Source organism: Prionailurus viverrinus, chromosome A3, assembly GCF_022837055.1.
Source record: "Prionailurus viverrinus isolate Anna chromosome A3, UM_Priviv_1.0, whole genome shotgun sequence".
Classification (NCBI taxonomy): domain Eukaryota; kingdom Metazoa; phylum Chordata; class Mammalia; order Carnivora; family Felidae; genus Prionailurus; species Prionailurus viverrinus.
Window position 1 is genome coordinate 35,184,954 of NC_062563.1, and position 25,232 is coordinate 35,210,185.

General features: G+C 40.7%; 1 protein-coding gene across 11 annotated transcripts in view; it reads left to right on the forward strand.

The window, feature by feature from the left end:
• Positions 1–25,232, forward strand: part of PLCB4 (phospholipase C beta 4) — a 426,835-nt gene that overhangs the window by 135,008 nt on the left and 266,595 nt on the right. The window lies entirely within an intron of this gene.

A 25,232-nucleotide genomic window follows, 5' to 3' on the forward strand; every position in this document is an offset into this window, starting at 1 on the left:
TCCCACCTTCAAGAAGCTTGCACTCCAGGAGGTAGAAGGTGGCAAAAAAAAAAAAAACCCGAAGTACAATGACCGGTGTGCTGGATAGTATGTGCTGTGGAGAAGAGGGGGAGGACAGTGCTGAGCGGGAGTGAGGGGAGCTGCAAATTAAAATAAGATGATTGGCGGAGGCCTGAAGGCAGTAGAATAATGAGCCCTGAGGATATCTGTAGGAAGAACATTCTAGGCAGAGGGAACAGTGGCTGTGTGTGGGAGTGGCTCATCTAGTGCAGGAATGGCAAGGATACAGCTCTGTGGTAGGGGGTGTGGGGGAAGGGGACTACCTGTATTGGTGCAGGTGGAGGGAATTGAGACCACTTCAGTGCCCTGCTTGTCCACTTCACTACTGACATTCTGAGCTGGATAATTCATTGTGGGTGCTGTCCTGTGCACTGCAGACTGTTCAACAGCATCCCTGGACTCGACCTGTTAGATTCTAGTGGCGTACCCCCGCCCTCCAAGGGTGATAACTAAAAAGGTCTCCAGACGTTGTCAAATGTCCTCTGAGGTGCAAAGTCACACCTGAGTTGAGAACCAATGCTTTAGACCAAAGTAAGGAACTTAGTTATTTGGAAGAGTTCTTTTGTTTTACTTATTTTTGAAAGCTTATTTATTTTTGGGAGAGAGGGAGCAGGGGAGGGACAGAGAGAGGGCATCCCAAGCAGGGTCCATGCTGATAGCACAGAGTCTGATGTGGAGCTTGAACCCACGAACTGTGAGATGATGACCTGAGCCAAAATCAGGAGTTGGATGCTTAACTGACTGGACCACCCAGGTGCCCCAGTTCTTTCATCTTAACAAGACTTTTCTGGTTGCCATGATGAGAATAAATGGATTAGGGACACAGCCAGGAGGGGGAAACAGGGGAGGAAATTCGCAAAAGTCCAGGAGGGAGGTGAGCACACCTAGAACCAAGACTAAGGTGGGCTAGGGTTGGTGAGGAGTGATCAGATTTGGGATATTTTGAATGAAGAGCCATCTGGATTTGTGACAGACTGGATATCAGGTGTCAAAGAGGAGTCAAAATTAGCTACAAGGATGTGGGCCTGAGCACAGAGCTTGCAGGTGAGACCCTGGATTCTGGGGGACATCTTGAGTTTGGTTTGAACATAAGGCATTTGAGAACATTGATCATCCGGATTTCTCCCTCACAAATACCCGTGACATGGGTATTCTCTCCTTTTACAGTAAAAGGACGCTGAAGTACACAAAGGTTATTGTTGACTATACAAAGTCACATAATCTCTATAGAACAAGAGAATTTTAATCCTGAAATGTCTACTTACCCCATAGCTCCTTGATACACTTTAAAGTGCTTCTTTATGGTTCCAGAAGTCCCCAACATGAGATCATAATATCGTATACCCCATAGAAAGTAACTCAGCAATTGTTCATGGAATGAAGTTCTGCTTAAATGCTAACATTTCAAATGGAGACCACCATTTCTTTTGCATTTTGTAGGCAGGATTGAAAGCAAACTTTAGAAATGATTTTGTGTAGTAAAACAAGCCACCTGGCATATTAGGAAATAGGGTTTGTGGGTTAATTGTCTCTAAGTCACCATTTCTCAGTTTATCCTGTTGAGCCCTATCAGTTAGTTTCCTGGCCCATCAAGGGTCCTGTGGTCATTTGTGTTTGGCAGCATGTCCTGGGTCCTTCTTTTGGTGATCTACAGTGCACATTAGGGGACTGCTTCTCTTCCTCCCCTAAGATGTATTAAGCATCCCCTAGGCCCAGGTTGCTGTTACACCATTTTTCTACCTTGGACGTATTTCTACAGGTCTGCCCTAATCATGGCTGTGTCCCAGCATCACCTCAGTCTGTATGTTCTCTCAAATAGACACATCCCTGGAGCTTAGATATGGTACTAGCAGGCTGTTTAAACCCCTTTAATTTTTCTACCAAACTCTTCTGACCTGTTAGCTATGTGCCCATCAGACCCCTGAGTGATGAACCTGAATGGATTTCTTGAACTAGATTCTGAGGTCTTTTGCATCCTCTGGCATCTAAAAGAAGGTTCTTTTTCTCTTTAGTTATATATTGTGCATTTAAACTATGGGACCCAACAGGGTAATTACAACACTGGAGTTGTCAGCAGTTTGAATCATGGAGCAGGCGTGGGGAGCTGTGCGCCATGATTGATTCCTTGGGTGTTTGTAAAGTCTTGAAGGTGATGTGAACTGAACTGCTTTAAGAGGTGCCCCCAGGCCTCTCTGCTATAATAAGTTATGCAGTCTTGTGGTGGCTTAACCTAAAACAAGCTGCTGCTGTTTCTCTTTTCTTTGAGAATCATCACTGCCAAGGGAGCAGTGTTAGGGGGTGTCTGATAGTTTATCTTTGATGAGTTCTTGGTAGGGCCAACTTCATGGGCATAGGACCAGTGCAGTTATACAGAGCCCAGACTCAGAAAGGCTCTGTGTTTGGTTTAACACTCTCTTGTCACCATCTTGAAATTCCTACTAACAAAGGGCATCATGTTTTCCTTTGGCAGTGGGTCCTGCAAATTATGCAGCTGGTCCTGATCCTAAGAGCTAGCCCCAGTTCTTCACTTCAGAGCTTCCAGGGCTCCCAGAGGTTTAAGGATTTTGCATCTGGAGGGCATTTAAGACTGACTTTCAGTGCTAATCTGCTGCTTTTTACACACTATAGTTTAGGGTTCGAGAGTTGCCATATCCATTAACTTTGGAGAAAGAACATCTTTCTAGATGGTGGACCTATTCAGAGGAATGGCTGTCATAAATGGCACTGGTGTTCAAAAGGAAGCTATGTGGATCCTATGCCGTTCTCAGAGTCAATGTTCTGGCTGAAACAAGGGCTAATCATCTATATATAAAACCAGCTTTTTAGATGGGATACAGGATGCTTCCTGATCAGCAGTATCACCAAGGTAAAAGTTAGCCATGGCAGTTCATTCATTCCATAAATTCTTATGAAGCACCTATTATGTGCTTGGCACTGTGCTAGCAGGAGGGGATGGGTGGGATCTTGAATTTGAGTTCCCTCCAAGGCTAATCCTGTGACAAAACATTTGAGTGCAAGTCATTTATTGGAAAAGCGATCCCAGGAAATTCTGGCAGGAGAATGAGGAGGTGAGACAAAGAAATGAAGGGATTCAATAAAGGGTGTGTCATCAGATTGGTTATCTCTGTGGGCAACTGGGACACAATCCCACAGCAGACCCCTGGAAGACTGTGAAGAACAGGCCTTGGAATTGTCCTGTAGAAGGACTTGGAGGTTGGGTATTTACCCGCTAACCGCCACTTGTCTTTGGCTGAGGGCTGCCCCCAAAGGCATTTTTGGCCTGCCTGTCTGTGCAAGGATGAACACAGCTCTTGGCCAAAGAAAGGTTTTAGGCAAAGAATCATAAGCACTTGGAGGAGGCAGCTGTGAGTGAGTACAAGATGGGTGGGTGCTGGGGGCGAGGGAGTAAAGCATGACAGAGGTGAGACTGCCATTTTGGATAGGTTTGTAGAGGAGGCCTTCCTGAAGAAGTGACATTTGACCAGAGACCTGAATGAAGTTTAGGAGCCATGTGGATATCCTAGGCAGAGGGACTAGCAAGTGTGAGGACCCTATGCAGCAGCGTATGAGGGGGGTTGAGGAAGAGTGTGGAAGCCATTTTGGATGGAGTGGGATAATCAAAGGGGAAGAAGGGTAGGAAGTGAGGTAAATAGGGTACCCAGGGACTTTGGATTGTATTCAGATTATATTGGGAATCCATTGGAGAATTCTGAGCAGAGAAAGGACATGATCACATTTAAGTCTTAAAGAATGGTTATGCCTTCTGTGTAAAGAACATACTGGGGAGGGGATGGGGAGAAGCAGGACGATGCTGCTTCTTGATTGGAATTCAGAGTTCAGGGGTCTAGAGTCTCTTGGGAGGACAGATGACTATGGTCTGCTAGGACAATGGTATATACATGCGGCCCAAGCAGTTGCATCCAGACTTACTTCCATGTTCCTGCTGTAGGCCACAGCTCTGGATTTTTGTTGGCTCTGAGAAGCCCTGCCACTCTGCCCCTTTCGTGGTCCTGGGTCTCCTTCTCACCTCAGTCTGCTCTGCCCTTTTCCAGCACTGCTGCCCTTAAGTGCTTCCCTGATATGCACTCTTACCCTTGCTGTGCTCTGGCATACGGTTTCTACAGGATCTGAAGATCTTACCAGAGCATTTATGTTTGAGCTGCTTTTCTCACTTTTGTAATTCAGTGTATTGCAGCTGAGCTTTTGGGTTTTTGTTTGTAGCAAAAGGATTCATGCAACCAAATTCCTCACCTTCTTAAGGAAGGTTGGCTCTATTGGCTTGCTGCATCACACACTATGGAGGCTCTGAGTTACCAACATCTGACTTAGGAGCAGCAGCAAAGGTGCTACCATGGCTTTGCCACTCTGCCAACCTTGGCTCATCATGAACACTTGGGCTGGGAAGGAGATAGTGCTCTTGCCTAGGCCATGGTAGAGCAGAGTTGTAGGAGACACCACCAGGGGAGGGGCTGGGAAGTTCCATAAACAGGGCTTGAGTGGCCATGCCAGGGATTCCTCAGGTGTGGTCCCCATCTTTGTGGAGTTCACACTCTGGACACCCTTCATGATGCTGCTCACTGAGGCCAGCTTGGTAGATCTGAAGGGCCCCACGGCCCATCATTCTGTTTCCTCTCCCCCATGGAGAGAGAAAGGAAGGGTGGGGGGCCAGTTGACCTGCTCATAGCAGCCATAACATGAGGTACTTTCCACTTAGTTTATCCAGGGTGATAAAATGGCAGCCGCTGGAAAGGAGGTGGTGGTTTTCAACAGGAAGTTCAAGAGACCAAAGAGAAAGTAGAACCAGAATATGTTTGGAATTTTTGGCCTTGTGCAATTTTTTTTTCTTAAACAAAAAGGAATGGAGAATGTCTTTTTTTGTTTGTTTTTTCAAGAATGAGAGGCATCTATCAAGGAAAAACAGAATTCTAGGATCATAAGGAATACCTACTAGACAAGAGGTGAAAATATATTGTGATTTTTGGGAGTTTGGTTTTCTGAAAACTTGGTAACTTTGAGATAGTATTTGGCCATTTGGTTGCTGGGGTTCTTGATGATTTCTTAAATAATGTGGCTTCTTTTCATTTATGTCCTGGGTTTTTGCTGACATAGACCTTTAATCAGAATACTAAAATTTTCAAAAGCAAAATTATTTTTTTCTGTAAAGTGTGGAAAAAGTATCCTTAAGCATGAATTTTTTTAAAAAAGTTTTATATTACTCTTATGTACGTTCATTTTTAACTTGGTATTTCTTTGTGTTTTTAAACAGATAAGTGAAGACATAGCTGCCTTTAGTAAGATTGTGAAGTAAAATGTAAATTTTCACATTAGAAAAAATGATTTTTACTCGTCTGCTGGAACAACAAGGTGAAGGGTGTTGATCATGATAAAATGTTTGATAAAAGGACTCCAAAATCACTTGTCTCAATACCATATAGGCATTCTTATCAAAATATACATTATAAATGTACCCCTACTGCAAAACCACTGAAGGGTGAACTCAGGAAGGTTTAGCTACATTTTTCTGTAAAACATGGTTTTGCATACCTTAAAATCTACACGTTTTCCCATTTCCTTCCATTCAAATCCATCATTGTTTAAGAAAACTGAATCTCCCAAATCATCCTAATGGAATTTGCAGTGTTCGTAGAAGGAAAATGTGTCAAAGGCTTGCGAATTATGAGACCACGTTTGCTGGCTTGTTTGGCGATTATTCCATGCGTTGTCCTCAAGTTCATTAGGAAAAATATTTTACTTGTTGGTGTCTCTCTGTGCACATATGGAGTGTAAACTTTGACTTTCAAGGGATGGCAGGATCCTAGGACCACAGGAAAAAAGTTGGGTTTCTCTCTGGGAGCTATTTTATTTTCAGTTCAGTTTTAGGTTCGAAAAATAGGTTGAAAACAAAACCCAGCAATTCCTAGCCTAATGAGAATTCAGTTGACAATTGCAATTTGTATCAACTGTCCAGTTATTTATAAAATCAGAAATCAGATTCTTTTCAGCGGTGTCTTGGACTGGGCTTCTCACACTTTAATATGGATACGAATCACCTGGCACTGTTAGAATACGGATCGTGCTTTTCATAAAGCTTCCAGATGGTGCTGATGCTGCTGGTCCGTGGGAATCCTTAGAGGAGCAGAGTCTTAGGACAACTTGATTTGGGACCCATCTTGCTTGACTGTGGGGCCTGGATCTACGTGGGGGAGGGCCTGACTGCTTTGGAAAAAAGATTTCAGAGGTAAGTCAGCCTGAAAAATTTTCCAGTGCAGAAAACCCTTTTCATACAGACATCACTGTGGAGTGCCTGTCTTCCCAGAAGCAGTTGAAATGGAGAGATGTGGTAAAGGGGGAAATGCTTGGTTTTTGTTTGTTTGGTTTTGGTTTTGGTTTTCTGTTTGAAGTCTGGTTTTGGAACCTCTAAACTGCTTCTCTGCCCAAACCCACAGTTATCCAGGGAGGGTTCCTCAAAGCTTGGAGGTCCCTGAAGTAACTGATTTGCACTCGCAGTAGAGGGCATCAATTGTTTATGACCTCAATTGGAAGCCCCTGAGACATGATCAGGAATGCCAAAAGCAGAGGTTACCCTGTTGATCAGTGCGAGGCCCTTGATGTTAAGAAAAGTACTGGTTGAGATTACAGAGGAATTTCAGGTAGTAATTACAAAGGCAGCAGTCTCTTCTCCTTAGCAACCATCTAAGCAAAGGGAGCAGAAGCTTGGAATAGCAGCGGTCCCTACAGAGAAATCTGTGTGCAGACAGAATCAAAAGCAATTGGATCAAGTTTGCACTAATGACTTTGGGGACCAGAATGCCCTGAGAATGGAAGAGGAGGGCCTTATTATCAGGGGTGACCTCAAATTTGCAATTACAATGACTGTTGAGCATATAAATGGACACCTGGGTGGGAGGATTGTGTAGTGTGGGTGGTACTCAGTGAATTTCTTTATCTTGGACTTTGGATGGAGAAAAGTTTTTCCTCTGCTTCTCACAAGCTCAGTAGTGACAGATGGTTCTTATTTTCTTGCTGGTTTCTGTTCCCAGAGGAATAAAGTGGGAATTGATGTTCAGGATTCAGCCTATATGAAGATTCTTGCATTAGGGTGGGCAATTTAGGAATACAGGACATTGACTGTGATTATTAAACCAAGACAAAGAAGGGCTGTAGAAGGTTGTGGACTGGTCCTGTGACCTTGAGCAGGCTGTTATCTTTCTAGCATTGTTTTACTGTAGTGAGGGTAATAATTCCTGCCCTCAGTGGGCTGGAGACCGTGTTCACAAAGTGTCTAGCAGCATATTTGTTATAGAGCTTTTCAGTAGGTGGAAGAGTTCTCTGAGGTACCTTAAGCTATAGCTTATGATTGCATTTCAAGATGAGAGCTGGAGTTCTGATTTGAATGTAAACTTGAGTTTCATCAATTGGGTATAGCAACAACTAACAGATGGTAGAGAATACAAGATATCAAGAAAGTAAGATCTCCGAGTAGGAGGACAACCAGTAAGTATTTTTCACAAATGTGACTAACTTCTGAGCCCTTTGCACATTGAGGTAACCAGTGAAATGCCTGGGGCTCTAATGATAAGAAGAGAGTTAAGTTCTGGTTATTCTAAGAACTTACAGAATCTTGGGTGCTTCGAGACCAAGGACTATATGAGTCTCTTCAATTCTTTCTCTTCCAGTCACCTCGTAACAGAGTGACTGTGATTACCACTCAAAACCCATTGACTATGCATTGATCAATTCCAGATTCTCTCTAGGACCTGCTCTAGCATTCACGCTGTCTGGTGCAAGAGCCACTCATACATAGCATGTGGCTTTGAGCACTCAGCATATGGCCAGTTCAAGCTGAGATGTGCTTGCAAGTATAAAATACACATTGTATTTCAAAGACTTAATATAGAAAAAGTAACAGTATATATAAAAGTATATTACTAATTTTTGTATGTGGAATACTTGTTAAAATATTTTGGGTACATTGGCTTAAAGAAAACATTAAAATTTGACCCGTGTTTACTTTTTTGTTTTTTTTTTTTTTTTGAGGGAGAGACAGAGTGCAAACAGGGAAGGGGCAGAGAAAGAGGGAGACACAGAATCTGAAGCAGGCTGCCAGGCTCTGAGCTGTCAGCACAGGGCTGGGCACGGGGCTCGCACCTGTGAACCATGAGATCATGACCTGAGCTGAAGTTGGATGTTTAATCGACTGAGCCACCCAGGTGCCCCTGTGTTTGCTTTTTGTTAACATGGCAACTAGGGGATTTAAAATCACACTTGTGCTCGCATTTTATTTCTGTTGGACAGTGCTAGTCTAGACTGCACTGAGACCCATATAGGAATTAACTGGAGAGGCTTACCTCCTCAAACTCCCATCTCAAAAAGTTAACAAAACAAAACTTTGTAGTGGCTTATGGGAGCTTCCTGATCCGAGTTCTCTTGTCCTTTCTCAGCAAAAGGAACACTCTGATGGTGCAAGTTAATCATATTTCTGTGGCAAACACAGTAAGTCTTTCCAGATACAGTCTCAAAGTTTTTACATCATTTATATTCAGATTTTTCTTAATAATGTTTTAAGTCCACATTTGACAGTTGTTCCCTAAGGGGCAGTGTTTATGTGAGGGTGTCTGTTTCTAAAACACATAGAAACAAATAGGCAAAAGAATCTTTAAACAAGAGAAAAACTACACAGTGCACTTTTAGTCAACATTGATCTTACTGTAAAAATAGTAGAAGAAAGAAAATAAGGTAGTTTTGCATCAATTTAATGGTATCATAATTACTGCTTCTCTTTCTTCATAGAATGCAGGGAATCAGCAAAGAAAATTTATTCTTCCTGCTTCTGAGTTGTCAGGGAGTTATTGAAAGCGAACCGCAATGCCATTTCTGCAGCAGAACGAATGTGAGAGGAGAATGGTAAATTAAATAAGGGCGAGATGATTTAGCCAGCTGCTTCAGTCTCCTGACTGATGGCTCATAAGATGCAAATACATGTAGGGCTTTGTGCTATTAAATAGAGTTATGGTTCTCAATTTGAAATGAATACGGTGATGTGGCTGAATAGCCATATTAATGGGATATTTTTGGTCACCCATTTGTCCTTCGATTATCTCAGCTCCAGAGATGGGAGTGATCAACACTGCGCCTTAATCACGGGGAGTGGAGGGATGGCCTGTCGATAAATTGGGATTGAAGAACGGCCCGTGAATTCTTTTACCATATCACTGTGTTCCCCAATTTTAATTTAACATACCATTTCTCTTTCTTGAAGGCTATCTATGGATATAAAGGAATTTTTAAAACCTCATTCAACCCTTGGTGAATCCTCAAAGTTGAGAGGGACATCCTGTGGCTGGTAATTATATGGGAGAGCTCTTAGTATTTCAAAGGTGTTTAGGTGTAGTTGGTCTATACTGTTTGTTGTATTGGGGGGGGGGGTGCGAAACATACATTACCAGTGAGACCCTACTAATAAATTGTTACTAAATGTTTTTTCTTTTCTTTATAACTTTTTTTTTTTAATTTAAATTCCAGTTAGTTGGGGCACCTGGGTGGCTCAGTCTGTTAAGCATCTGACTCTTGATTTCAGCTTAGGTCATGAACTCACAGTTTGTGGGATCCAGCCCTGCATTGGGCTCAGTGCTGATAGCACAGAGCCTGCTTGGGATTCTGTCTTTCTCTCTCTCTCTCTCTCTCTCTCTCTCTCTCTCTCTCTCTGCCCCTTCCCTCCTTGTGTTCTCTCTCTCAGAATAAACAAACATAGAAAATAAATTCCAGTTAGTGAATGTAGTATAATATTAGTTTTAGGTGCACAGTTTAATGATTCAAGTGTCACTAAATGGTGAAGTACTTTAACTTCCTTAAGAGATTCCAAAATAGTTTCTACTCTTTTTGTCTTTTAATGCTGGAGTTTCTGGATTATAACACCAAGTCACCTTGACAAAACCCCCAGAATCCTAACTAGGGAAATATACTGGGCCAGCCTCGGGAAAAGGATTGTAAAAATGGAGGAGTTTCTGTATTAGTCACTATCCTATGGTTTTCTCTAGGTAATGGTGGTAGAAAGTTTCATTCATTCAGTAAGCATTTATTAAACACTATAAGGCTTGTAAACCCAATGTAAGATCAGGAGAATAACCCTAATGGACAGCATGGTGGGTACTTGGCTCTCCTTTGGCTTTTTCAGTGTCCCCTGTCCCCTGTCTCCTGAAGGACCAGGTTAGCATAGCACTTGACTGCTTCTCACCCTTGAATCTCAGGTGGTGGAGATCATGAAATCTAAGGGGAAGTTGTCCAATGCCATTTGTAACTTGTCTGTCTACTCCTTCAAAACCATGTTGAATTTCTTCAAAATCATTACTCCAAGTCTTGAAACATTAGGTTATCTTCATAACAAATGGTTTTAATCTTAACAGTATCCTTCACTTTCTGAGAGAAATGAAAATTTTCTTTTTTTTAAAAAAAATTTTAACGTTTATTTTTGAGAGAGAGAGAGTGTGAGTGGGAGAGGGTCACAGAGAGGGAGACACAGAATCCGAAGCAGGCTCCAGGCTCTGAGCTGTCAGCGCAGTCCCTGATGCGGGGCTTGAACTCAGGTGAGATCAGACCTAAGCCGATGTCAGACATGTAACCGACTGAGCCACCCAGGTGCCCCAGAAATGAAAATTTTCTATTCTAAACTCCAGGTTACCCAGATTTTTATGAATTCAGTTGATGGATAGAGTATATGAAACTTCTGGAATTATGTTTTTTAAAATTTTTTTTAATGTTTTTTTTAAATTTATTTTTGAGACAGAGACAGAGCATGAGCAGGGAAGGGGCAGAGAGAGAGGGAGACCCAGAATCTGAAGCAGGCTCCAGGCTCTGAGCTGTTAGCACGGAGCCCAACACGGGGCTCGAACCCTTACACTGTGAGATCATGACCTGAACCGAAGTCGGATGCTCAACCTACTGAGCCACCCAGGCGCCCCTGGAATTATTATTTACTATTTTGAGTTTTAGCTCTTCCTGCATGGCGGTTCATATGCTCCACTGCATTAATCCTCATCTATTTATATTTCAATCACCTTGTTCATCTGTTAATCTATTCATCTGCAAAATTCCTGCCAAACTCCGCTATAATAGCTGATATGCAATATATTACACAAGAGTCATTAAGGGCAAATGAAAAAGAATGGTATTCTGACTTTGATCTTTATCTGGAATTCTCCATGACTCTCCTGTAGTGTCTGATGGCAGCAAATGTTCCAAAAGTTAGCTGTTGGATAGTCTCAGCTTTTTATCTTCATTCTTGGCATTTTAAAAATTGGATGCCAGCTAGTCAGTACAGTTTACTGTGTTGCAGTTTCTTAAATATCATTGTTGAAATGAAACTATTCATTGTTTTCCAGAGCAAGCAATTTTAACAGTTTTGATGCTAGTTTTCAACTTCCAAGTCATCTCCTGTTTTGTTTTGTTTTGTTTTGTTTTTACACTCTGCATGTAACCCAGCAGCCAATCCTATTGCCTCTACATTCAGAATATATACCGAATTGACAACTTTTCATAATGTCAGGTGTCACCAGCATTGACCAAGCCATGGTCCTCACTACTCTAGACTTTTGTAGCAGGCTGTTAACTGGGTTCTCTGCTTCACCCTTGGCTTGCTACAGTCGTCCAAATAGCAAAGTATGGATCCTTTAAAACTTAAGTCAAACTATGTAACTCTGCTCCTTAAAACTCTCTAGTTGCTTCACATTTAATGGAGAATCAGATTCAATCCATATCTTTGAATGATCCCTTTTTCCGATTTCATTGCCTTCTAGTATCCCCTTGCTCACTCTGCTTTGCTCACACACATCAATCTTATAAAACACACACTCCCCTCAGGGCCTTTGCACCTGCTATCTTTTCTTACTAGTTTCCTCTTCTTCCAGTTCTTTACAAGGTTTACTCTGTTATTTCTCTCATTTCTTTGCTCAAATACCACTTAAGAGCCCCTTCTGAAGTCCCTGTTTAAAAGAGAACACCCCCTGCCCCGCCCCGCTTGCTAGAAATGCAATAAATAGTTGTTGAATGGGTAAAGCAACTATTTTTCATGGAAGACATTTAATTTCCTGTTCCATTTATGGGAATAGATAAGGAATGTATAATATTCTTAGCAGAAGATGACACATAAATACTACAACAAAGTAAAAATAAGACATGGTAAAAATTCTAAACCATGTATTTAGTTAATTTAAAGTACAAACTGTAACAGAACAAAGACTCAAATTTTTGAAAAATGGAGATCTTTTTTGGAACAGCCAACATTTGTAATGAGCTCATTAATTTATGCAAATGTGTAGTGTTGTTGGTATAGTTTTAAGTATCCTTTTTCTAAATTAGTAAATACTCCTTTTGTGATCAAATTTAAACTATCCATGTACTTGACACAATACCCTTTTATATCTCTGTGTATATGGTATATATACAATTCTATATGACACATGTTTAATTGTCAGTAATTCATGATTTTTTTACACTAATGGAAGTTATGAATTAGATTGTTATTTCCTGTTGTTACTTGGGAATCTGTTATTTTTTAAGACTTAATTTTTTTTAAGTAATGGCTACAGCCAACGTGGGGCTTGAATTTACAACCCCAAGATCATCAAGTCACATACTCTATCAACTGAGCCAGTGAGGTGTCCTGGGAATCTGTTATTATCGATGAATTATTATTTGTAGATATTAGATATACACATGCAAACTTATAGAAGGAACATTTCTTCTGTAATGAGAAGATCATCTTCATTTGTAACCGTGTGAATTTACTAAATTGTTTGGCTTGTTGTTTTAGTTCCAAAAGGAATGTTGTATATTACAGACTTAAAGGTAGAAATATATGGTACTGTGAAATCTGATCTTGAAGATTCACAATTTTAAAATCACAGTAAGCTCTCATGAACCACCTCCCCCTTAGAAAGGCTGAAATAATCAGGCAAAAAATGGATAGTACCACGTCGATGAGGATACAGAGCAATTGGAATTCTCCTACATACAGTGCTGGTAGGAATTTAGAATCATTCACCCACTTGGTGAGAAAAATTGGCCGTTTCTTACTCTGTTACACATATATTTAAATATGACCCAGCAATCCCACTCCCAAGTGAAATGAAAACTTTGCTCACACCAAAATTCGTATGCTAATATTTATGGTAGCTTTATTTGTAATTGTCAGAAACTAGAAACAGCCCAGACATGCTTCAGTTGGGGAATGAAAGAACAGACTGGTACATCCATACGATGAAATCCTACTCAGCAGTTAAGAGGAACAAGCTATTGATGGAAACCTCAACATCGATGGATCACAAAATGCATTATGCTATGTGAAAGGAGTCAGACTCAGAAGGCTACAGAATGTAGGATTCCATACACTAAAGGTGACATGAGAACAGAAAACAGATCCATGGTTTAGAGGAGGGGCTGACTACAAAGGGGCAACAGGAAAGAGTTTTGGGGGGTAACAGAACTGTTTTATGTCTTGATTGTGGGGTGGTCACGTGACTATGCATTTGTCAAAACTCCTAGATCTATACACCAGAACAAGGGAATTTTAATGTATGTGACTAATAAGGATTTTTAAAAACTTCTATTGAGGTATCATGGGCACACAACATTAGTTTCAGGTATATAAGGTAATTATTCAGTATTCGTATATATTGCAAAACGATCACGATAAGTCAATATCTGTTACATAATTTTTTTCTTATGCAAACTTGTAACATTTACTCTTAGCAACTTTCAAATATGTAATATAGTGTCAGCTATACTCTCTGTGCTGTACATTATATTACTGTGACCTACTTATAATTGGAAGTTGGTACCTTTTGACTTCCTACACCCCTTCACCCATCCCTCATCCCTGCTTCTGGCAACCATCCATCTGTATCCATGAACTTAATTTTTTTTTTATTTTTAGATTCCACCTAGAAGCAACATATTGTGGTGTTTGTCTTTTTCTTAAAGAGAAACTTTTTTTTTTTTAATTTTTTTTTCAATGTTTATTTATTTTTGGGACAGAGAGAGACAGAGCATGAACGGGGGAGGGGCAGAGAGAGAGGGAGACACAGAATCGGAAACAGGCTCCAGGCTCCGAGCCATCAGCCCAGAGCCCGATGCGGGGCTCGAACTCACGGACCACGAGATCGTGACCTGGCTGAAGTTGGATGCTTAACCGACTGCGCCACCCAGGCGCCCCCGTCTTTTTCTGACTTATTTAATATAGCATAATGCCTTCAGGGTCCATCAATGTTGTTGCAATTGGCAAGATTTCATTCTTTCTTGTGGCTGAATATTCTATTTTATATAAATACCACATTTTCTTTAGTCATCCCTGAATGGACACTTGTTTCTATAGCTTGGCTATTATATACACTCCCATGTTCATAGCATCATTATTTATATCTTTTTGAGTTAGTGTTTTTATTTTCTTCAGATAAATACGAAGCAGTGGAATTGCTGGATCGTATAGTAGTTACATTTCTTTTTTTTTTGAGGAGCCACCATACTATTACCCGTAGTGGCTGTACTGATTTATATTCCCACCAACAGAGAATGTAATCTTAGAGTTGAGTAGGATATTAGTTGTGGGCTTGTTCATACATGGCCTTTATTATGTTGAGGTATGTTTCCTCTGCACTCACTCTGAGAGTTTTTCCTTCTTTTTTGTTTTTTGAGAGAGAGCGTGCATGAGCCAGGGTGGGGGTAAGGGGAGAAAGAGAGAGAATCTTAAGCAGTCTCCATGCCTGGCGTGGGGCTTGATCTCCCAACCCTGAGATCATGACCTGAGCCGAAATCAAGAGTTGGACACTTAACCAATTGAGCCACCGAGTTGCCCCAGAGAGTTTTTATCATAAATGGAAGTTATTTTTTGTCAAGTGCTTTTTCTGCATCTATTGAGATCATCATAGGATTTATATCCTTCTTTCCGTTAACGTGGTATATCATGTTGATGGACTTGTGGGTACTGAAGCATCCTTGCATACCTGGAATAAATCCTACTGGATTGTGGTGTATGATCCTTATAATTTATTGCTGAATTCATTTTGCTAATATTTTGAGGATTTTGCATCTGTGTTCATCAGGGCTAATGGTCTGTCATTTTCCTTTCTTATGGTGTCCATATCTGGTTTTGCTGTCAGGGTAATGTGGGGCTTACAATGACTTTAGAAGTGTTCCTCTTTATTTTTTTTGGAAGACTTTGAGAAGGATTGGTATTTTTCTTTGAATATTAGGTAAATTCACCAATGAAGCTGTCTGGTCCTGGGCTTTTGTTTGTAGGGAGTTTTAACATTACTAGTTCCAATTACCAGTAATTGGTCTGTTCAGATTTTCTATTTCATCCTGATTCAATCTTGGTAGGTTGTATGCTTCTAGGAATGTACCCATTTATCCTAAGTTGTCCAGTTTGTTAGTGTATAATTGTTTGTAGTCACCTTTTATGGTCCATAATATGCTATAGTATTAAGATATTAGTAGTGTCTCTACTTTCATTTCTGATTTTATTTGAGTCCTCTATTTTTTCTTGGAGAGTCTAGCTAAAGGTTTATCAGTTTTGTCGATCTTTTCAAAGAATCAGCTTTTTTTTTTTTTTGGTCTTTTCTATTGTCTTTTTAGTCTTTGTTTCATTTATTTCTGTGCTCATCGTTTTTTTTTCCTGCTAATTTTGAGGGTTTTTTTGTGTTTTTTTGGTTTTTTTTTGTTTGTTTTTAGTTCCTTCAGGTATACAGTTAGGCTGTTTGAGATTGTTTTGTGCTTCCTGAGGAAGGCATTTATTTCTATGTACTTCACTCTTAGCAATGTTTTTGCTGTATCCCATAAGCTTTGGTATGTTGTACTTTGATCTTTGTCTTAAGATATTTTTTATTTCACTTTGATTTCATTTTTGACCTGTTGTTTGGTAGCATGTGTTAGTCTCCACATACTTGTGAATTTTTTAGTTTCCTTGTGGTTGATTTCTAGTATCATGCCATTATGGTGAAAAAAGATGCTTGATGGATTTTCAGTCTTCTTAAATTTCTTATTACCTGTTCTGTAGCCTAACAAATGATCTGGTTTGTGAATGTTGATGGGCACTTGAGAAGAAATGTGTACTCTGTTGCTTTTGGATACAATATCCTGTATATATCTGTTAAGGCCATCTAGTCTCACATGTCATTTAAAGCTGATGTTTCCTTATTGATTTTCTATTTGGATTATCTGTCCATTAATGTGAGTGGGGTATTAAAGTCTCCTGTTATCTTATTGCACTCTTTTTCTTCCTTTATGTCTGTTGATATTTGCTTTATATTTTTAGGTGCTTCTGTATTAGGTACATAAATATTTACAAATGTTATATCTTCTTGGATTGACCCTTTTATCATTATGCAATGCCCTTATTACATAATGACATACATAATACATAATGACATTACATAATGTCTCTTCTTACAGTCTTTGTTTTAAAGTATATTTTGTCTGCTATAATTATGGTTACCCCAACTTTCTTTTGGTTTCCATTTGCATGGAAATACCTTCATTTTCATTCTCTGTGTGCTCTTATATCTAAAGTGAGTCTCTTATAGGCAGCATATAGATGGGCCTTGTTTTTTCTATCCATTCAGTTACTCTGCCTTTTGATTGGAGAATTTAGTCTATTTATATTTAAAGTAATTATTGATAGGTGTGTACTTAAGTTAATTGTTGTTTGGCTGTTTTGTACAAAACACTGTTCCATTTGTCTTTTGCTATCTTCCTTCATGGTTTGATGACTTTGTTAGTGGTGTGCATAGATTTCTTTCTTATTTTTTTGTGTATCTACTATAGGTTTTGCTTGGTCATTACCTTGAGACTTACATGTAACAAGTTATATTTATAACAGTCTGTTTTAAGTTGGTAACACATTCTAAAGCTTACATTTGTACTCTCCCCTAGTCATGTTTGTTTTTGATATCACATTTTACAGTTTTTTATCTTGTGTATACCTCAGCTCATTATTGTATTTATAATTATTTTTACTACCTTTGTCTTTTAATCTTTATACTACCTTTATAAGTGATTAACCCACTGCCTTTGCTATATATTTCTTGTGAGATTTAGACTTTGCTATATGCTTGTTACTAATTAGTACCCTCTTTTCAGCTTGCAGAATTCCATTTAGCAACATTTGTAATGCTGATTTAGTGGTGAAGAACTTTTAAAAGAAGTTTTTAACTTTTGCTTGTCTGGAAAACTCTCTCTCTCCTTCAAGTCTCAATGATAACTTTGTTGAGTAGAGTATGCTTAGGTGGTTTCTTCCAGCACTTTGAATATATTGTATAATTGTCTTCTGTCCTGCAACATTTCTTCAGAGAAATTCACTGATGAACTTAGGGTGTTTCCCTTGTACGGAACAGGTTGTTTTCCTTTTGCTACTTTTAAGATTCTCTCCTTGTCTTTGACATTTTAATTATAATATATCTTGGTGATGGTCTCTTTAACTTTATTGTATTTCGAATCTGTGGGCTTTCTGGATCTGGATATCTGTTTTCTTACCAAAGTTGGGAGTTTTCAGTCTTCCTATTTCTTTAGTCTGTCTTATTTCTTCAAATAGGTTTTCTGCCCCTTTCTCTCTCCTCTTTCTGAGATGCCTGTAACGCAAATGTTGGCCTGTTCCAGAAGTCCCTTAAAGTCCCTTCTTTTTTTCCTGCTCACATTGGGTGACTTTCTCTGGCCTGTCTTACTGATCCTTTCTTCTGCTTTTTCTTTTTTTCTTTTTAAAAAAAATTTAAGTTTATTGTTGAGAGAGAGCACATGAGCAGGGGAGGAGCAGAGAGAGAGGGAGACACAGAATCCAAAGCAGGCTTCATGCTCTGAACTGTCAGCACAGAGCCCAACATGGGGCTCGAACTCACAAACCATGAGATCATGACCTGAGTTGAAGTCAGATGCTTAACCAACTGAGCCACCCAGGCACCTCTCTGCTTTTTCTGATCTGCTATTGAACTACTTTAGTGTATTTTTCAGTGTAGTTAGTGTATTCTTCAGTTCTGTGGTTTGTGTTTGGAACTTTCTCGTGTATTGTCTGTTATATTGTCAGTGTGTTTTATCTCCTTTTCTCCCCAGCTTGGTGAGCATCCTTAAGATTGTTACTTTGAATTCTTTACCAAGCAAATTACTTATCTCCACTTAATGAAGTCCCCCCCCCCCCCGAGGTTTTATGTTGTTCTTTTATTGGGAACATAGTCCATTGCTGCTTCATTTTGCTTGACTCTCTGTGTTGGTTCTATACAGTAGATGATACAGCCACCTCTCCCATTCTTGAAGATTTGGCCTTGTGAACTTTATTGTTCAATCTTGCTTTAGTTCTTGGTGGTCTCTCAAATGTTTGTGATTGTCCAGGGAACCTATTTTATTTTTAATTGATGTCAGTAGTTGAGGGTGTGGCAAGATCAGTCAGTGTCCCAAAGGTGAGAATGTCAGCACCTGAAACCAGACCCTCAGGCCACAACATTTTAAGGAATGCTGTGAAACTGTCAGCATAAGTCCTACTGGCCCCCAGAGCCAGGCAATTGGAAGGTGTACCCTGGGCATCAGTTGCAAAAATCAGGGCTCCAGATGTGTACATAAAACTCCTTTCTGGGAGGTACCAGAAAGCTGTAGTGAGGTGGAAGGAGAGTATCTAGAGATGGTGTCTCCTAGCCTGTGTTCCCTGAGAGTACTTCTGTAGCCTCTAGATATACGCCAAACATGAATCCTGCTGTTAAGGCTGGGGGTCCAGGACTAGCAAGTAGGCCTTTCACAGAGAGGCTGGGGGTATTGCAGTCTGTTTTCTGTGTGTTTCCCTGTGGGTGATTACCTGCTAAGAACGGTCTCTCTTATGGTTATTGCCCCATGAGACCCAGAAACACGGGCTCCTCTGGCTACCAGAGCTAGGTGATCAAGGGGTATCCTCTGGGCAGCAGTTGTAAAAACCAGGGCACCAGTCTTAAAACTGGGGTACCAGGTATGTAATGTACAAGAGCTCCCATCCTAGAGGTGCTGGTGTTCTGGAGCACGGCAGAGGGAGAGTGCAAGAATAGTGCCTGTCCTCCAAAACCTCAGGAAAGGTTGCAGTCACCCCTTAGATGTATGTTTTATTAGAAGCCTATCTGTCAGGCTGCAGCTATGATGGTAAGCTAATAGTCCTCTTTCACAGAAAGACTGAGCTCCTGGATCTGTTGTCCTTTGCTGTGCCCTGGGTGCAGTAGCTATTTAAGAACTCATTCTTTCTTGGGTTACAGCCCTGTGGGACCCGTGAATAGAAGCCTGTTGGTCACCAGAGCCAAGAGATCTAGAGGTGTCCCCTGGTAGCAGCTGCTGAAATCGGGGCACTAGACAAGGACATAAGCTCCTTTCTGGAAGGTACCAACGAACTGGAGCAAAGTAGAGATCACAAAGGTGGCATCCACCAGCCTGTGTTTGTGGGAGCACTTCTGTGGGCTCCTCTGAGTGCACCAGACCAGAAGCCTGACCCTCAAGCCAAGCTCCAGGACAAGCAGATAGGCCTCTTTGGCAGGAAGGTCGGACTGTGTTTTGGTCTGCTGTCTGTGCAGTGCCCCAGTACTAGTAGTCAGTAAAGAATGGTTTTTCTCATTGTTACATTCCCATGGGACTCATGTATGTAAGCCCCTCCACTGGCCTCCAGAGCCGGGCAATTGAGGGGCGTTCCCTGGGCAGCAGCTGCAAAAACCAGGTCACTAGACATGAAAACCGGGACATGAGATGTGTGTAGAAGCTCCCCTCTGGGTGCTACTGGCACTCTGTGTGCAGTGGAGATAGAGCATGAAGAGGACACTGACAGCTGCAGTGAGGCAGGGGGGGATTCCAAAGGTAGCACCTGCTAAAAAGGGGGAAAAGAATAAAGAGGAGAAAAAGGAAAACCTGCTGCAGAGAGAGATTATACAAGAAGGCCCCCATTGAACCATAAAGATGGGACTGGCTGGAAAGGAAACAAAACAAGTATGATGGTTTCTCTTGGCTTCAGCACAGCAGGAGAGTAGAGTACTTTAAACTTAGGAAACGAGTCTCTGTCACGTGGAGTCTAGGCACTTTTCTATGGACTGCTTCTGTGCTGGGCCCTAGTGGGTGAGTTTGCAGTCTGCCTACAGGCCTTCTAAGAACTCTTCCTTAGTTCCTCATCCTCCTGGGGTTCTTGTGAGTATGAGCCCTATTCTCAAATCCAGATGTATTGGCAGCTCATGTCTCAGGTGCTGGTCTTAAAAGTTGGGTTGCTTGATGTGGGGTATGAACCCTTTGCTGCAGGTTTTGGGTTCACCCCTGATTGTGCGTTGCCACATTGGGGGTGGGATGCATGACAAGGTTATATTTGGTTGTATTTCAGCCTGTCCTACCCACTTCAGTATGGTCTTCCTCTCATTTGCCCAATGTTGAAGGGGTCACTCTGCCAGTTCTTAGGGTTTTTGTTTTGTTTTTTCAGAGGAAATTGTTCCATGTATAGCTGTAGAAATGATATCTGTGGGAGGTAATGAGTTCAGGATCTTCCTATATCAACATCTTATACTAGAACTTGGAATTTTTTTGATTATTAAAACCGGTTATGGGTGGCTCAGTTGGTTAAGTGTCTCACTCTTGATTCCGGCTCAGCTCATGATCTCATGGTTTGTGGGATTGAGCTGCACTGACAGCATAGAGCCTGCTTAGGATTCCTCCCCCGCCCTCTCTCTCTGTCTCTGTCTCTCTCTGTCTCTGTCTCTGCCCATTCTTGTTCTCTCAAAATAAATATTTAGAACAATCAGTTCTGCCTCTGAACCCAGGCATTGATAAAGCCTGAGTGTCCTAGGTGGGTGTGCACATCTAAGTCTTAGTAACTCATCTCATTTTACTTCAGGTGCTATGGTTTTCTAGAGAGACTCTTTCCTGATTCAAGTGGCATTTGTAGCTTGATGGACGTTGATTCTGATGTCAAAAGTAGTAATGGCAGAAACCCTCCCCATAATCTCTTAGCAGCTGTTTCATATCCTCAGAGGGACCCTCCTGACACAGTAGTGACAATACTATAAAAACTGGGATTTTGTCCCGAATATTAGAGGTGTAGATAAACTGTCTGCTTTAGTTTCCTCATAAAACCAAATAGACATGAACAGGAAACAGCATGGTATTGTCCATACAAATTACTCCCAAGTTGTGCATTTGGAGCCCTTCTATTGACTAGGGTACCCATCTTAGGGCTCTGACATTGCAATTATGTGTTCTGAGTCTTGGAGAGTTTGCAGAATTCAGTCTTATCAATAAAAACCAAGTTACTGCTGCACTGCTATATATCGGGTGTTAGTGGGCCAGCTCACAATGTGATTTCTCCTGAAACAGATGGTTGATCAGTTGTCTGTTGCCAAAAACTATGTGACAAACATAAATACCAGTCTGAAAATTCTGTCATTCGTAACAAGAGAACATCAAGCGTTGAGTGGTTCTTCTGAGCCTCACCATATTCTCTTTCCTATTCTCACTTGCTGACTGGAAGATACAGTTTATGTTTGTGAAGAATATGAATATATAAAGGTTCTTCAGGTCTTGATTCTCTGTTGAAATCAGCTCAGTTGCCAGTTTTTAGATTATTTGGGGGCCTCTACCTTAGGTGTATCTGCTCCTCTACGGCTGTCTCATGAGTGCTATAAACCTAGATTGATTATGAAATCACCTTCCTACCAACAGATTAGAAGTGAATCAGAACAGGGGTGCCTGGTGGCTCAGTTGGTTGAGTGTCCAACTCTTGATTTTTGGCTCAGGTCACGATCCCAGGGTTGTGGGATCGAGTCCTACACTCAGTGGAGAGCCTAAGATTCTCTTTCTTCCTCTGCCCCTCTCCCCTGTTCATGTGCTCTCTTTCTCTCTCTTTCTCTCTCTCAAAAAAAAAAAATAATAATAATAATAAAAGCGAATCACAATGGATTAAAATGACATTTTTCTCCTTGGCATTACTCTAGAGCATCAGTTCTTGAGTTTCTGATGTTACTATTCTTGGTTTACTTTGCACAGGATTATTTTCTCTCATGGGTAGTTATTTGAGTATAGAAACGAGTGGGAAAGGACTGTAATTGAACGCCCACTCGGGACTGCAGGAATGTGATAGGCACTTTTTGTGTATTCTTCCATTTAACTTTACAACAGTGAGTGAGGTAGATAATTTTGCTGCTTTACAACCAGGGAACTAGGTCCAGGAGAGGTTAATTGTCTTGTATTCTCAAAGATCCGTTTCTCTCATTCCATAACCCGCTCTCTTTATACTCTCCAAGTCTCCATTTGGGAATAGTGTTTTCTCATTGCATTCCCACTTTCTGTAGTGGATGGAGATTGCACTGGTCTTTTGAGATTGAGCCCTGAGCTTTCTGTCAGACCTGGTCTGAGAACCAGGTCTGCACCTTGTTTTACTTTTCAGAGTCCCAAGAGATTTGGCCTAATTTTATGTATTTTACAAAGCTGCCATTACACACTTATCCCTTGTTTCTTTCTCCTCTGTGGCTACCGGTAAAAGAAGATTGAGTCTCACCGTTTCATGGCTCTGAAGAGCAAACCCACAAGACCTTCTCATTTTAATAATTTTAATCACCAAGGAGAAATAAGAGAGAGAAAACAACAGAAAAAAAATGAGAGTTTCAAAAATAGTTAAAAAGTCTTAGTTCTTGAGACTAGTCAATATACCATAGCTCTTGAAATTCTTCTTAGGCATTATTTTTTTTTAATTTCTTTTTTTTTAATGTTTATTTTTGAGAGACCGAGCATGAGCTCTGGGGGAGCATGAGGGGAAGAGAAAGAGAGGGAAACACAGAATCTGAAGCACACTCTAGGCTCTGAGATGTCAGTACAGAGCCCAACGTGGAGCTCGAAATCATGAACTGTGAGATGATGACCTGAGCTGAAGTTGAATGCTCAACCTACTGAGCAACCCAGGCACCCCAGGCATTATTTCTTAGAAACTACTAGATGTCTCTTTTACAGGGATTATTTTTGTTGAGGAACTGTGGTCCAAACCAGATTCAGGTTGGTACCACTGATGAAATTTTCTCTCCCAGTTAGGTCACGTTTCCAGTGATTGTTCAAGCACCAAGGGTTTCATTACAAACCGGCTATGTAAGAGACTTTCAGAAAGCAAAGATATTTCATGTTAGAATGTGCCACTTGACTGGGAAATGATATTAGGCTTAGTTTAAAGTATTTTTGCTGCCCAGGACTGGGACCCATAGCCACATGTGTCCATTGAACACTTGAAATGTGGCTACTTTGAGTTGAAATGTGCCATCAGTGTGAATGACTCACTGAATTCCAAAGACTTAGAAGGGGGTGGGGGTGGGGAATCTCCATTTTTATATTGATTACATGTACATGAATTTTGTAATTCTTAATTTTGAGCTTACTGTAGATTCATATGCAGTTATAAAATATAATACAGAGAGATCCCCTGTTCCCTTCACCCAGTTTTCCCCATGGTACCATCTTTTGAAACTATAGTATAATAGCCCAACTGCGACATTGACATTCATGCAATTCACTAACCTTATTCAGATTTCATCATTTTATGCATGCATGTGTGTAATTCTTTGCAATTTAATCACCTGTGTAGATGCATATGACCAGTACCACAGTCAAAATACAGAATTGCGTTGAAAGGATTCCCTGTGCTAAGCTTCCGTAGCTATAGCAACCCGCCTCTCCCCCATTCTCCCCCCTACCCCCAATTCCTAGGAATCCCTAATCTGTTCTCCATCTGTGTACTTTTGTCATTTCAAGATTGTCATATAAAGGGAATCTCCTATAGTATGGAGCCTTTTGAGATTAGCTTTTCTCACTCAGCAAAATTCTCTTGAGATCCAACCAAGTTGTTGTTATCAGTTCTTTCCTTTTACTGCTGAGTAGTAGTCTTTGTTTCTTCTTACTTTTTAAATGTTGCTATTAGAAAGTTCAAAATTACACTTGTAACTCACCTTTGTGGCTTTCATTGTATTTCTATTAGCACTGATGTAAGTTCATGTTTGTCTGAAGTAATCAAAAAGCATATTTCCGTTGCATTTTCATTGAGTTTCAGGCATTCCTGTGTTAAATGGTGTATTTTGTTCTGCTGATTGTAAATCAGCTTATTTGGAAATGAACAAAAGGACAGTGCCTTTTGAAACAGACAGGGCACCTGGGTGGCTCAGTCAGTTAAGTGTCCTACTGTGGCTCAGGCCGTGATCTCCTGGTTCGTAAGTTCGAGCCCTGCATTGGGCTCTGTGCTGACAGCTCAGAGCCTGGAACCTGCCTCAAATTCTGTGTCTTCTTCTTCTCTCTGCCCCTCCCCCACTCACACTGTCTCTTTCTGTCTTTTTCTCTCTTTTTCGCTCTGTCTCTTGCTCTGTCTCTTTCTCGCTCTCTCTCTCTCAAAAATATTAAAATTTTTTTAATAAAAAATAAAATCATTTCAGGAGAGTTAAATCATCTCAGGGTCTCTCCCTTTCTCCTCCCCCAGTTTTTTGGGGTTTTTTTTTGGTCAGTTTTTCAGTAAGAAACCCTTTGTATTTCTGTCTATAAAAGAGACTTTTCATAAGGTTAGGCAGCAAGAAGGGGTGTCTTACAACTGCTGCCAACGCTATTCAGTACACTGGTTTGAGACTAATTAAATGGCTCCTATTTATCTGATATTTTCCCCCTAGAGAGATTCAGAAATATATTTTTTTTCAACTTAAGCTTCAAAAAGAAACCAGCTCAGTTAGCTTATAGTGGAGGGAAGAAGCAGGACACAGGGACACTTCAGAGCAGATTAGAACTGAGGTGACGGATAATACCATTTTCAATTAAATTGCCTGGGGAAATTAGGTAGGCAGAGAATAATTACCTGAGTTGGCATATATCCAGGTTTCTGAAACTAAGACCCTGCTCGAATGTTCTGAGGATCACTGATGACCACAGGCAGCCAGGGACCTTGAGGGCTGTCTGATCTCAAACATATTTAAATCTTCCGGCTGCAGTGCATGGCAATTTTAAGTCAAATTAGGTAGCATGAGAAACTCTGTCAAATAAAACCTTGTAAAAAAAAAAAAAAATCAAGACCTCCCACCCCCAGCAAGCCACACTGCAAAGCATCATATTAAAGGGAGGCTTCTCTGACAAAATTTCTATTTATACATAATATAGAAAATACATCTGTAAATATGTTAAATATACTACAAATT